This window comes from Lissotriton vulgaris, chromosome 6 (genome assembly GCF_964263255.1).
Source record: "Lissotriton vulgaris chromosome 6, aLisVul1.2, whole genome shotgun sequence".
NCBI classification, from domain to species: Eukaryota; Metazoa; Chordata; class Amphibia; order Caudata; family Salamandridae; genus Lissotriton; species Lissotriton vulgaris.
This window is the reverse complement of record NC_141694.1, coordinates 617170482-617185012: the sequence shown is the minus strand read 5'-3', so window position 1 is coordinate 617185012 and position 14531 is coordinate 617170482. Positions and strand designations below refer to the sequence as shown.

Genomic DNA, 14531 nt, shown 5'->3' with positions numbered 1-14531 from the left:
TTTTGCATTCTCACTTTGTCTAGGACAAAGCCAAGAGCATGAGACGCATATTTCACTATTTAGATTTTTTTTCCATAAATTGAAACATTGTCGAATCACTTAATTACTTCCCATCTCCAATGATACAGCTTTGGACCTGTGACTAGTGCTTTGAAACCTTCCGAGATTATTTTCTTTTTATTTCATATATTTTATTTAAATCAAAAAGTAAAAAAAGTACAGGAATTATTCAGTGTTGATTTCGTTACCACAAGTTGCAGAATTATAAAGGGGGCGTGGAGAAATAAAGCTGAGCCTATGTAGCATTTCCATTCTAGTCTACAGTTGAAAATTATGATAATTTATTTTTAGAACAGAAAAATCCAAATAGACCTAACAAACAAGCAAGGCCTCAACGTCTTCTGCATTGACATAACCTGATTTATTGTTGCGGGGTTGTGTTTGCAAATGTATTTATTGCATTTTTTAAACGATGTAGGTTACCTATGCTATATCAGAGCACTGGAAAAACAAGAAAAAGGCATAACAAGGTCAGAAAACAAGAGACTCCATCCAGGTGGAGAGAGTTGGATAAAGTGAAGCGATTTAAACCACCAGTAACATGCTTCTCCCATTAAGTCAAATTTCCTTCAAGTCATGGAATACTCATGGTGCAGAAAGGTGCACATATTTATGTATTCATTACAAAATTACTAGGATTGAAAACAGGTTGGAAAGGTCTCTTCATCAAAATCCAGAACCACCAATACTTCACCCTCCTCCATGTGCTCTTTCAAAGTGATAAGCCACTCAACATTATCCTTTTTAATCCTGCCCATTAAACACTATAAGGGCATGTGATTCTACTTAGAATATTTATTTCAGAGCGAGTTATTTAACAACGTATTGAAACAAAGAGATTAATTTGTATAAATGATCACATTCGGACTACATGGGTCAAAATGTATTAATCTGTTTAATTAATATTCCATGATTTACCATGTTTCTTAATTCATCAATAGAATAGTAATTCAGGACAGCCCCTAGATTCAACATTGCACTTCAAAAAGACAATATAAGATTTCTTTTAAAACATAGCACAGGGTGGCAAGTACAAATGTGCGTTTCTGTACTAATTTATATTCCCTAATAATCTCTGGTAATACTGACTCTTATGATTAGCTTTCGTTATGCTGCTCGCTTACCTTAGTTTAACTTCCATGAGGTTTGACTTAGCTGAAAGTAGGTTGAAAAATTTGTTTTTCATGAGTTTCCTGAACTAAAGGTTTGAAACTTCAGTTTGGGGGCGTGGCATGAGGCTGTTTGAATGTTTTGGGCGACGAGTCCCCAAGGATCTTCCACCATAGTTTTGCCTCAGAAAGGAGGGCTGTTTAATCAAACGAGCCAAGGATTAGAGTAGGTTACAGGCTGCAGCTTAGTGGCATGCCAAATTCTAAAGGTAAGCAGGACCTTTGCCCCAATATGCTTTATGCACATGGTTCTGAATGTAATCCTAAATTTAACTGGGCGTTGGGGGTTCAGCAAGTGGTCACTGAAGAGCTTTTAGAGCAGCCTATTCAATTGTAGACACCGCTTTTGCCAGTGCCTCAACAAAGATCCTAAAGACTCAAAGCCTTAAGAAATCAGTATGGCCCCCCTACTCCAGAGTGGCCCTGATTCAGTTGGCCTCTGTTCCTCCTTGATCTAATATATCACTATTTCCCTACACTTGAAGCGATTTTCATCAGTTATCCTTCTTCCTCCTACCACAAGTAGTATTTACAAAACACCCCCAATTTCCATATACAAAAAGGTGTTACCTTAACATAAATACTATTGTATTGGGTTTGCAAATATGTATTGTACAGTATACAACAGAAATTGGTTCACAATAGTTACCATGTACATGTTAGTGTATTCTATCTCAAAATGAATTCAACATCTGACGAAAATTTAGTTGCCACCAGTGTGCTATAGTAATTGCAATATGTTGTAGATGTAGCACAATTAAGTGAATGTATAACAGACTTTCTCGCAGACATCCAGACATTGTTTAGGATATTGAAATATTTAAAATTAGAAATAGATTGTCTTATTTGGATGCTGTGTGTCTTCAAAATAATGTTCTTTAATGGGAAAGTTCTAACTATCAAATCAGTCAATGTTTGTACACCTATCTAGTCAGCCTCATCAGACATCTTCTGTGGAACCAACATTTCAAGTATATGGGATTACTTTATAAATGTAAATAATAGTTAACTTCGTTCACCCACACAAATGTTCACACAGCTGCTTTGTTTATTTGTGGGCACACAAAATGCTTAGAAAATGTGAAAACGTTTCTTCTCCCAATGGTTAGGAGAAAAGACAGCTTGTGCACTTCCATCATACATTTCTTGCTCACTTTTCCAAAATCTTATAGTGAAAACTAAACAGCATCAACACATAATACTCCACCATCCCACAGAGGTATTCAATCTCACTTTTTGTTTTAAGCTTCCAGTATTTCCTACAAACATCTTGCCTTTCAGGAAGTATCAGCTGAGAACTTAGGGACCTTTTAGCTTTGAATGACAAAAATATGTTTCAAGAAAATCCCAACATCCCTTTGTCTTCAAGTAGATTACATAATGAGCTGCCACAATTTACGCGTTAGTGTGACAGGCCTTCTTTATCGTTAAAGTTTATACAACAGTGGTTCTTAAACTGTGGTCCGGGGATCCCTTGTGGTCCACAAACCCTACTCAAGGGGTAAGCAACTGCTCAAAAAATGATATAGTATTAACACATTAATTAAGTGCTTATACATGAAGAAGCAAAATTTAAAGCTGAACATGTTAAAACATTCTATAAATAGGAAGGAATTTTAAACTGGAGGCTAAAAGTTAAGCTGGTATATTCAGATTGATTCGTGGGACCAGTGCAAGTGCATTAAACAGAATATAGTATGGAGAGGAGTGACAATTTGTATTTAGAAAAGCTCCAACCTGGCCATTAATATTCTGATTTTATTTTTATGGCTTGTGAATTAAATAAAATATTTAATAATTTCTGGATTTGTTTGATGAATGCTTATTTTTGAGTATTGTTTTGAGTTTTAAATCATAAAAAAATGCTTATTTTGGGGTTCCCAGCTTCCAGTAATGACTCAGTGGGGGGACCTCAGATTCCAATAATTATTCAGTGGAAGGTCCCCAGGTTACAATAATGATAAAGTGGGGGTCCACAGAAGGTACAAGGTTAAGAACCACTGGTATACATCACTTCTTCACTTGAAGCCAATGGGTGGGAGCTCATCAGCTTACTGCAGGGACTGTAATAGATGTAACAATTTCTTATAAACAACTTTTAAATAAACAGATGCTTACCAAAATACACAATGCCCACCACCTAGGTATTTGGCTTAGACAAAGATTGCTAAAGAAATAAAATAAAAAAACTCCCGAGTAATGAGATCAAACAAAAGTAATGTAATAATTAACATAGTTATCTGCTTTTAACTTATTTGTACGAGTCATTCCACCTAGGCACAACTGCCAGGTAAAATAAACGTGCTAATGAAATTAGATCACGAAATCAGACAGCATAGAAGCCAGCTCACATTCTACAATGTAAAATAGGTAGGTTCGTAGTACATGTGTTTTCCATACATTTTGTTCACTGATGGATAATTTTCACACCTCCTCAAGTCTGCCAGAACTGTGTTTGTTTGTAAATCTTAAAAATTTTGTTTTTAAATAAAATATTTTTTATGCAAGGAATTTGTACTTTTACATCCACTTTTGGACGGATTTGTGTTCTCAATTTCCCCTGGCTCAGTTAATAGCTCAATAAAATATAGCATTAATCATGTTGCATAACAGCGTCTAAGCACAAACCATTAGAGACGGTTGTTGTAAAATACAGATGATGAAATGAGGTCTCCGCGGACTACTGTAACCATGATGAGATAATTTGCACAGCGACTGCCTCTCACCTTTTCTAATATTTGAACGTGTTTACAGGTATTGAGAAAGATGGAAGGTGTTGTGATAGATAAATGCCACCCATTTGCGTTCCTAGGTTACAAAGACACGGAGTACTTGGGAACGCAGAAAGAGAAACGGTTGTTTTGTAATGAAAAAATGCAATTTGTCGTCCCATAAGTAAATTCATACAACGGACAGGGTAAAAAAAGAATTGATATTTAAAAAAAACACTGAGAGCGTGCCTACAGTACAAAAGAATTGAGCTGAAACTGGTACAAAGCGCTCCCCTTTCCTATGGTGATTTAACCGCTCTGCCACTCGCCAATAGAAAGCACACACCCTCTTACACACTAAAGAGAAACACCAACAAATATTTCTATAAGAAGCATACAATGAATTAATTGTGAGCCAGATTGAACTGTTATTTATTTGTATTTATTTTTTGGAGTAAAAATTAGAGTACAATCCAAGTGCGTACAATCCCATACGTTACCCGGCCAGGGCATTTTTTGTCTCTTGTATAACTGTATTATTTGGTTTCAAGTACTTTGCATATTTGTTTTATTATGCTCATACTTTTCACATACGTTTTGCACACAGTAGACTGGGTCGAGTTGAAAATGTCATACGTATCACCACCGAACACATTAAGATATCTCAAATAATTGTACCTGTTGGCATACCCCAAGTGAAATTGTTCTGCAAATGACCACCCATTAAGTTGAGCATGTATACTTTGTGACATCTGTATATAAGGGCACACCTCGTCAGCGACTTAGTGTGGGCGGGGCAAGGCAGGTATCATTCCACTTTCCTTTTAAAATGTTTTGGCCCTAAGCATTTTTCTTTGTGTATGATTTTCTCAAAGACAACTGCCCAATTCTTGTAATAATCACACAAAGTACATTAATTAATTACACTATTTAGACACACCTACACCCAACACATTAAAAACAAACCAAGTTGAGCATCGATTTGGCACAGATAAACAAACGAAGGTTAAAAATAAATTAGGCCTGAAAAGTAATTAACACGATGGAGGATCACTTCATCACTAAGAAGCATTTTTTACAAATATGTTTTCCATTTTAATAAAAGAGATAGATAGGGAATGTAGGTTATTTTTTTTCACCCAAACTTTTAGGAACACATGACCCGACATATAAAAATCCAATTGCAAACCAGGATGTATAATTTGCACACTGAATGAATGGTTAAAGAATCAGTATGCAATTTGCAAAATGACCTATGTATTCATAAATTGGATCACAAACTGTAAATTCAGAGATGTTCACCGAACGACCGATTGCCCTGATCCAGGATTCCCACGTCATTAAGTGGATTTGCCTGCTTCTGGGGCTTAATTTGAGCTGGTGGTTGCAGGTAGGGTCCACCAACACTCATTTTTGGGACCGGCTCTAATTCTTTTATCAGACTTTAACCCTATAACCATCGTGAGTGACATAAAAGGGCACAGAGAACCTGTTGGTGGATTAATGAGGCACGAGGTGGGATCAAGAATGCACAGCCTTTCTATTCAGCAGCCAACATGCAATAGGGAATGCAATTGGCTTCTGAGCAAAACATTGGGCCTTGTTACTTCTTCTTTCACAAATGAAGCACTACCTGTTTTATACATTTTAATGGCCAAAAATGCATCAACATATTCTGTAAACCACGAGGATAACATGCCCCTGCAACCCCTACAACGCAGGAAGGCAAACATCCTTCATGGGGCCCTAATCAGTTTATGGTCTATGGGTGTCTGTGTGTGACCTGGGAGTCTCATGGGCCCCTCGCTACATTCTGCATGGCTGCCCCATCATTTTGCGATACACCACTGCAGCAATCATCTCAGGACTTGCCTCTTTTGGCAAGCTTTAGGACTTCCATGATATTCACGAAAATATATGCCTGGCTTCTTCACTCCCCCTTTGCACTCCCAGCATACAAGAGCTCATTGGTTCCATTAAACTTTTAAGAAACATTACATTAACTTAGTACCCTTCGGGAAGAAGTGAGTTTTATCAGTCACATCAGCCTCTAACCTGCTATTCCAACCAAGCCACCACACAATATTAGCGAGCACTATGCAGTAGAAAGAAAGGACACAAAGAAAGCAGTGAAAGATGCATTATGCCTCGGAAAGGCGACAGCTTTATTTAAGCTCATGATTAATCCCCCCTATAGGGCTGTAATGTTTTAGAAGCATCACCTGTGAAATGTCTTTGAACATTTAGAATGTATTTCTTCTGTGGTTACCTCTACGACTCTAATTTCATGATTTAATGTACTCATTTGCAATTTTATGTTGTTTTTTAATGTCGTCTGGCTTTTAAACCTTACACGTTTATGTTGAACAATAAAATGAAATGACAGATTAAAATAACTGTGCAATAATATGATCATTTACTGATACCATGTAGAGTGGAGGTGATGAACCAGAAGATGTGTCATGTGTTCCTCTAGAAAAAGGAGAATAGTAACTATTTCTGTACTCCATACAGCGCCGAAACTCAGCAAACCCGAAGAGAAAAGGGCTATTATGTTTGGGTTAAATTAGATAGCTGTAAGGCTATTATTGAGCACACCAATATATTACACAAAAAAGCAGCTTAGTAAAACAGCGATTATCTGCAGTCGAGATATCGAAGCAACGATTAGTAACAAATGGGAGAGGTGTGGCGCAGCGGCCAGAGTGGCTGACTCCGGAGCCCGGCGCTCACAGTTTGATCCCCGGCACTGGCAGCAGCTCAGTTCAGCATCACATGACTCTGTGCAATAGCTCACTTAATCTACCTGACGGCCCGCCAGCGCCTGGATACCCTTAGGGGTGAAAAGTTCACGCTTTACAAATATGGAATTATTATTATCCATTAGTGGGCTTGGACTCCTCTAACTTCCCATCGGATATGTTAACTTCCTATTTGATCAATTCTTGCTTTAAGTTCTTTTGTAAGGACGGTTGAATACAGGCTTCCAAATTACATGGAATATACTCCTCTTGAGCACAAAGTTGACTGCTTTTTGTTTCATTCTGGGGGTCCTGAATGTAGGTAGTATCTGGTTCATCCCAGGTCCATCCACCATGCCACTCAAAAGAGGCCCCCTGTCCTTCTGACTTTGTATGGGCCGACTAAAGTGGCTAGTTTCACCGTGCCTATCTGTAATGGCTGCCCTTTTCTGGCTCTTTTGAGAGGGAGAATGATGGAGAGTGACTCCAGCCTATCACCCCCATAGCATAGGGATTAGGACTATAGACAGGGCCCCTGTTTTACATATATTAGGGCATTTTCGTGTCACTTTCCTTAATGTAGGGCTTATGAATTTAAGTTAGGGGATAGATATATAAGTATTAGTCATGATTTGCCCATTTGCTAACATGCTAGGATATTTTCCATGGAGTTACGCATATTGTGGGCTCCGTAGGCCTTAAACGAGATAGACTCCATTTTGCTTTCTGCCCGGTAGCTCGAGAAGGCTTTCTAGGTGAAGTGTAATGTTTAGTTTTAAGCTGTTGTTCGCTTGGAGAGAACCGGCTCAGGCTGGCCCTTATCGAAGGAATGTATTTTTCTCCACTCCGAAGACACAACTTCAGGCCGGCCGGCTGGGAACGTGTCCTTGGTACGGGGAGGTACAAGAATTTGGTGGGCGGCAGGTTACTGGCCGTAGCTTTCCATGAAGGAACGGGCTTTGATATTAGCGAAGGTGTTAGTCAGTTGTGAGTTAGTTCGTAGGCGGCATCTAGCCGTTAGCATCTCTGCCATTAATCATCTTATGGCGGACAGTCGCCATCTTTGAAGTCCGAGAAAGATTTAAGACCGAAACTCTCTGAGAAAGACTGAAGGAGAATTAGCGCGGAGCGCACTGCTACAGAGAGAGAGAGACGGTAGCTAATAACCAGCAAGGTTCCGGTGCCCTGGAGGGAAGCAGACGAGGTTGAGCCTAGCGGTGCAGACGTGTACTTGTGACGGCTGGGGTGTGACTGCAAGGCGAGCCAGGACACAGAGACGAGAAGGGAACCTAGATGACTGCCGAGTCCAGACTTCATATTAACCAGGTGACCTCCGTCCTTTTCCCACTTTAATCTTTACCTTTTCTTTGCAGAAGTTATGTTGCATAGTAATGTGATTTGTGTTTATTGTCAATAAATATCCTAATTCTTATAGAATTATCGTGTGCCTCGTGTTCCTGTTCAATCTCGGTAAATGCATCTTCTAGTCAGGAATTGTTTATGTGAGCGGATGTGAAATCCCGATCAGGTAAATGGTGATCGAACAAAGAGGAAGTGAGTGGACCTTTGATGCCAAGAATAGGAGGTACACTGTATAATTTGGAAACAGTACTCAAAGTTATTATTATAGTTTTACCCCGGGTAGGTAACTGAGACTTTGTCCCGATAACTGTTCATAGGAATGTGGTCGTCGTTGATATACGGCGTTAGTGAGAACACTGGGGAGGACTACCAGTGCCGATACCCACAGGATTGTGGCTTGAATAAGTGAGAGCGCTAGGGGGTCGAACTAGCGTGGAGATCGACAGGATTGTTGGTCGTTTGGAAACGGGAGCATTGGGTTCTGCAGGCCCATGTGTAGTCGCACCGGATTGTGCGCAATATCTGCCCTAGGGTAGACCGGTCTGGGTCGGGGTGGCCGCGAGACCAACCGATGTGAATAAGATATTGTAGAAAATCTATGCATGTGTATTGTTATTCCCCATCCTTAGGTGTGATTTGTATATATTTCTGTATATCTACCCATTGTGAGTATATTCTAAGGAGGGAAGGTGAGTACGTTTTGGCTGGGTTATAAGAGGCCCCTGGGGGCTGATCTCATCTAAGCGGAAAATCCGGCCATAACATCTGGCGTCACGAACTGTTTACGAAACCTGTGTGCATTGTGTTGGTTTAATCTTGTTGGTTTGCGCTCGGCTTATACGTATTGAATTTTGTTTATAGTTGTATATATAATTTTTTGTGTGTCGATATGTTTGTGAAAAAATCGTCGTCGGTTTTCAAGTTACCGATTCAGATTCCCGGCTGGGAATGTACCCCTTACGAGGCCTTGGCCCGTGAGTGGGCTGATTCTACTGGTTTGAGTGAAAATTGGTCTTCATGCTTGGAGCAGGCGGAGCCTGCCGATGTGGTATCGTGCTTGCAGAAAGCGCCAGTAGTGAAGGGTGATGAGCTTCCTATTTTAGGACGCAGAGGGTGGATTGTTCTTAATGCATACAGAATATTGCATGAGAAGTTTGTTCAGCTACAGAAGCGGTTTAAAGATATGGAAGGACAGTGTGTTGAATTACAAAATGCACATACTCTGTTGCGTTGTCAAAATAAATTGCTTGCCGACAAACTTGAGACATATCAGACCATTGCCGAAAGAGCTGCGGTCCGTATTGCACGATATAAGTATAAACATTGTCGTGGTCGTGTATCTACACGCAAAGTGCGTATGGTTGTAGCGAAAGCTGGAATGGATTGGAACCCCGATGAGTGGGACGGTAATATCTGGGATTCTCATACTTCTGACTCCTCGGCAGAGGAGGGTGACAAGCGCGAGTCTTCTCGCTCCGGACGTGATTGTAAATCTGCTTCGTGTACTGATATGGGTCCCGACACCGACCGTGCTCGTTCTTCCCGTTCGGATGACGTGGCTTGCACTGATTGTGCTACTAAATCTAAGACGCGGGCTTCCTCGGAAGCTCTTCCTGAAGTTTCTGCTCACCCTGTTTTTCGACGAAAATTACAACAAGCCCCTGGTAACCCGGGTGGTATAGCTTTAGATTGTATTGAAGATTTTACTCAGCAGGAGGTTAGTGACATTTTACAACGATTTCGACAACGGCCTGGTGAGGCCTTGCTTACCTGGATGGTGCGTCTTTATGAACTTGGCGCTGCCGGTATTATGCTTGATGCTGTTGATTGCTTACGATTTTGCTCTTTAAGTTCGGATTCTACAATTCAGGATCATTTTCGAAATTATAATGGTGCTGGTCAAATTACTTTGCTCCAGCTGGCGTCTGACGGCTGTAATCATAAATATCCAACTGAATCTGATTGGCCCACTGATGAGAAACCGTGGTACACTTTGCGCGATGCGTCGCAACGTTTAAAGGAGGAAGTCATGAAAACGGCTATCTTTCTTAGTACTGCCGATAGGTTGTTGGATGGTCTTTTAACATCTTCTGTGCGCAATCGCATTATCCGTTCTTCTCCTGTTGCTTACAAGCAGGTCATGATGACTTTATTGATTAATCAAACTGGCAACCCTTTGTCTGCTGTGCTTGAGTCTGTTCGTCAGCTTAGTGAGCTGGGTGAATGGTTTAAACCTGAAAGACAATCTCGACCTGAGGGTCGTACTGGTGGTGACTATAAGTTCTCTAGACGTGACATGTTTCTTGCTCTCGTTGCTGATGGTGTCAAAAGGGAGGACATTGACGGTGAGCCTAACAATCGCTTATGGGACATGTTTCGCAAGCGTGGTTTGGATCGAAAGGAAGGTGCCCGTCGTGTGCGAAAGAATGAGTATGACCGTGGGTCGGATGACAGTGGTGATGAGAGGCGACGTGTGAATTCTGATCGCCGTGATGATCGGCGTTATGAACGTGATGGATCCCCTCGTCGTAGTGATGGGAGGGGGAGAGAGGATGACCGTGATAGGGGAAGAGATGATTATGTTTCCAACAGACGTAAAGATGAAAGGAGTTATTCCCCTGACATGAGAAGGAGAGAGGATCGTAACAGACTTTCTGACCGTAATTCTCAATTTTTTGAACGTGACACTAATCCATTTCGTACTGGAGATGGATATGAACAAGATGTTTTGGTACCAAAGAAATCTGAGAGCATTTACCCTGATTTGTCTTGGCTCGCAGAACGCGGGAAAACTGACTAGGAAATAGGTCAAGCTCCGGTACACAGGTGGGCTCACAGAGATAACAGACCCTATGTAGATATTGAGATTTTTTGGAAACATCGTAATATCCAAAGGGCCCGAGCATTGGTTGATACTGGGGCGGAGGCCACTTTAATTCATGGTAAGTCGAGAAAATTTCATGGAAAGTCTTTTACGATTACTGGTTTGGGTGGTAAAGAGACACCCGCAGTTCAAACTGCTCTCGAAATTAAAATTGGTAGGATTCCTCGTAGAGAATACTCTGTGTTGGTTGTCCCACTTTTGGAATTCATAATTGGAATTGACATTTTGAAAGGAATGACTTTACATTTGGATGATGGTTGTTATCAATTTGGAACTAGACAGTACATTTCGACCAGACCCGTACGGGTTGGCCGCTTACGCATACCACCTATTAAAATACCTTTAGCCACGAAAGTGATTTCGCAAAAGCAATATCGTATCCCAGGTGGTCATGAGGAAATTTCTGCTACTATTCAGGATTTGGTTGACGCGGGAGTCATAACTCCGGTCACATCTGCTTGGAATAATCCTGTTTGGCCCGTGCGCAAAAGTGACAATTCTTGGCGCATGACTGTTGATTATCGAGAATTGAATAAACACACACCTAAATTGACTGTTGCAGTGCCTGATATTGTCACGCTAATTCAGAGAATTCAAAAGCATCCAGGTACGTGGTATGCTTCTATCGACATTGCTAATGCCTTCTTTTCAATCCCGATTGCCCCTGAATGTCAGGAACAGTTCAGTTTTACATGGAATGGACGTCAAATGACGTTCCGGAGTCTTCCTCAAGGCTATGTACACAGTCCTACAATCTGTCACCGGCTGGTGGCGGAGCATTTGTCTGAAGTGCCCATGAATCCACGAATTCAAGTCTGTCATTATATTGACGACATTTTGATTCAAGGTGAAACGCAAGATCTGGTACAGTCCCATTTAGATCAGATCATTGACTGTTTGCGAGCGAAAGGCTGGGAAATTAATCCTGACAAATTACAAAGTCCATCCCAGAATGTGAAATTTTTAGGTATCAATTGGCATGAAGGTCACAGAGAGGTGATCCCACAGGTAAAACGTAAAATTCTTGATTTTGCAGTTCCCAGAAACAGGAAAGAGGCTCAATGCTTTATTGGTTTGTTTGGATTTTGGCGCCAGCATATTCCCCATCTAAGTCAGATTTTGGCTCCATTGTATCGGGTCACTCGTAAAAAGAATGCGTTTGAATGGGGTGAGTCTCAACAAACTGCTTTTAATTTGGCTAAAGAAGCTATTCAGTATGCCTTGGATTTGTGGCCCGTGAGTGAAGGTGATGTGGATCTGAATGTGTCCGTGGAAGGCCTGTATGCCAATTGGAGCCTGTGGCAAAAGCAGGGCAGACAAAAAGTGCCATTAGGTTTTTGGACCAAAAAGTTACCGGAGGCTGGCGAGCGTTACTCTCCCTTTGAAAAACAATTACTTGCTTGTTATTGGGCTCTGGTGGATACCGAGCAATTGACCATAGGACATGCTGTCATCTTGAGGCCCGAAATTCCCATTATGCAGTGGGTTTTGAGTTCACCGAAGTCCCATCGAATTGGACATGCTCAGGAGGCTAGTGTGGTTAAATGGAAATGGTACATTCAGGACAGGGCACGTGTGGGTCCGAAAGGTGTGGCGGTTTTGCATGAGCGAGTGGCGCAGGCGCCCTCCAATGAGACTGAAAGTGAGTGTTCGGTTCCCGTGGTGCAGGAGTCTCCCGTGAAGTGGGGTAAATCATTTGATGATCTGTCCGTGGAGGATAGAAAACATGTGTGGTTTACGGATGGTTCAGCGAAATTCATTGGTGACAAAAGACATTGGAAGGCTGTTTCGTATAACCCGATCACGCAGAAATTGTTGAGCACAACTGGAGATGGTAAGAGTAGCCAATATGCTGAACTCTATGCAGTTTACCAAGTTTTGAAACAGGAACTACCTGGCACATGTCATATTTTCACTGATTCCTGGTCCACTGCGAATGGACTGGCAGTATGGTTACCAACATGGCATTCTCATAATTGGGAATTGCATTCCAAGGAATTGTGGGGTAAAGAATTGTGGCAAGAAATTTGGGAGTTGCTCCCGCAGAGTACTGTAACAATCTTTCACGTGGATGCTCACACTCCAATTGACTCCCTTGACAAATTTTTCCATAACATTGCAGATGAAAAGTCTAAAATTGCTGAGGCAGTGGTGGACATGCAGGATTCTGATTTGGCGGGATTGGCGAAGTGGGCCCATCAGAAAGCAGGACATTTTGGAGAGAAATCCACTAGCAGGTGGGCTGCCGATAGAGGAATTCATATTCCTTTTTCTTTGATAAAAGATGTCATTTTACATTGTCCCATTTGTCAACATTCTAGGAAAAAAGAGGTGCCTCAGATTGTTCGAGGCCACTTGCATCGAGGTAAATTGCCCGCTCAAATCTGGCAGATTGACTATATCGGTCCGCTCCCTATGAGCAGAAACTGTCAATATATTTGTACAGTGGTTGACACTTATAGTGGCCTTTTGGTCGCTTTCCCTTGTAAGAACGCTACCCAAGTGAATACCATTAAAACACTGGAGCTAATTATTCTGTACTATGGTGTCCCATTCCAAATTCAATCAGATAATGCATCCCACTTTCGTGGAAGATTGGTGCAGGAATTCTGTGCGGAAAATAATATTGATTGGGTGTTTCATATTCCATATTACCCACAGGCTTCAGGACTGATTGAGAGGATGAATGGTTTGTTGAAAGAACAGTTGCGCAAGCTGACTGATGATCGTTACAGCCAGTGGAGGGATGTCCTGTTTCAAGCTTTATTGATCCTGAATAATCGCCCTTTGTTACATGCTGAATCTCCTTTAATGCGTTTGTTTCCTCCAAATGTTGATGTGAAACCTAATTCTGTATCGAACACTGTCATGTATTGGGAAATTACCCCCGGTGCTTTGGCTCCATGTAGAGCAACCCCAGGTTCCGCAGGCCTCGACCTGCATGCTTTAAATGATGCTAAATTTCCAGGAAAGGATCGAATCATTGTTGAAACTGGCATTGGTGTCTGTATACCTGCCGGTAGTTTTGGATTACTTGCCCCTAGATCTGGCCTGGCCCTGAAAGGTGTACAAGTGCTCGGAGGAGTAATTGACAGTGACTATCAGGGAGAGATTAAGGTTCTCCTGCTTAATAGCAGTGAGACTGATTTGTTTATTAAAAAGTCTGACCGTGTTGCTCAGTTACTGATTATGCCTGTCTTCAGTGGTGAGATCAAAAAAGGCTCTGCCCCAACATTGCTAACTGTGCGAGGACAAAAAGGCTTCGGATCGTCTGATCTTCCTGGAGCTAAGATATGGGTGCAATCGCCTAAAAATCCTCCTGAACAGGCTGATATTATTGCGACCGGTCATGACAACACCGTTTTGGTGATGAAGCCAGGGCAAGATGGCTGGGAAGCTGTCCCAGCTGATAAATGTTACTTACGAGAATGATTAAGGCCTGTGTTTGTATTCTTTCAGATCATTCTCTGGACTGCTGCTGCGGGATGTGTCGGCGCTGGACTCTTTTTGGCCTGCTACGCTGGGAGAGGAGAGGATCCACCGACGCCGGTTGATGTGATATTCCGAGCCCCGCGGTCTGCGTGGGCTGCATCCTCCAACTTCT

General features: G+C 41.6%; 1 protein-coding gene across 1 annotated transcript in view; it reads right to left on the bottom strand.

Annotated features, from left to right (window-relative positions):
- GPR63 (G protein-coupled receptor 63) overlaps positions 1–14531 on the bottom strand; it is a 282145-nt gene that overhangs the window by 130096 nt on the left and 137518 nt on the right. The window lies entirely within an intron of this gene.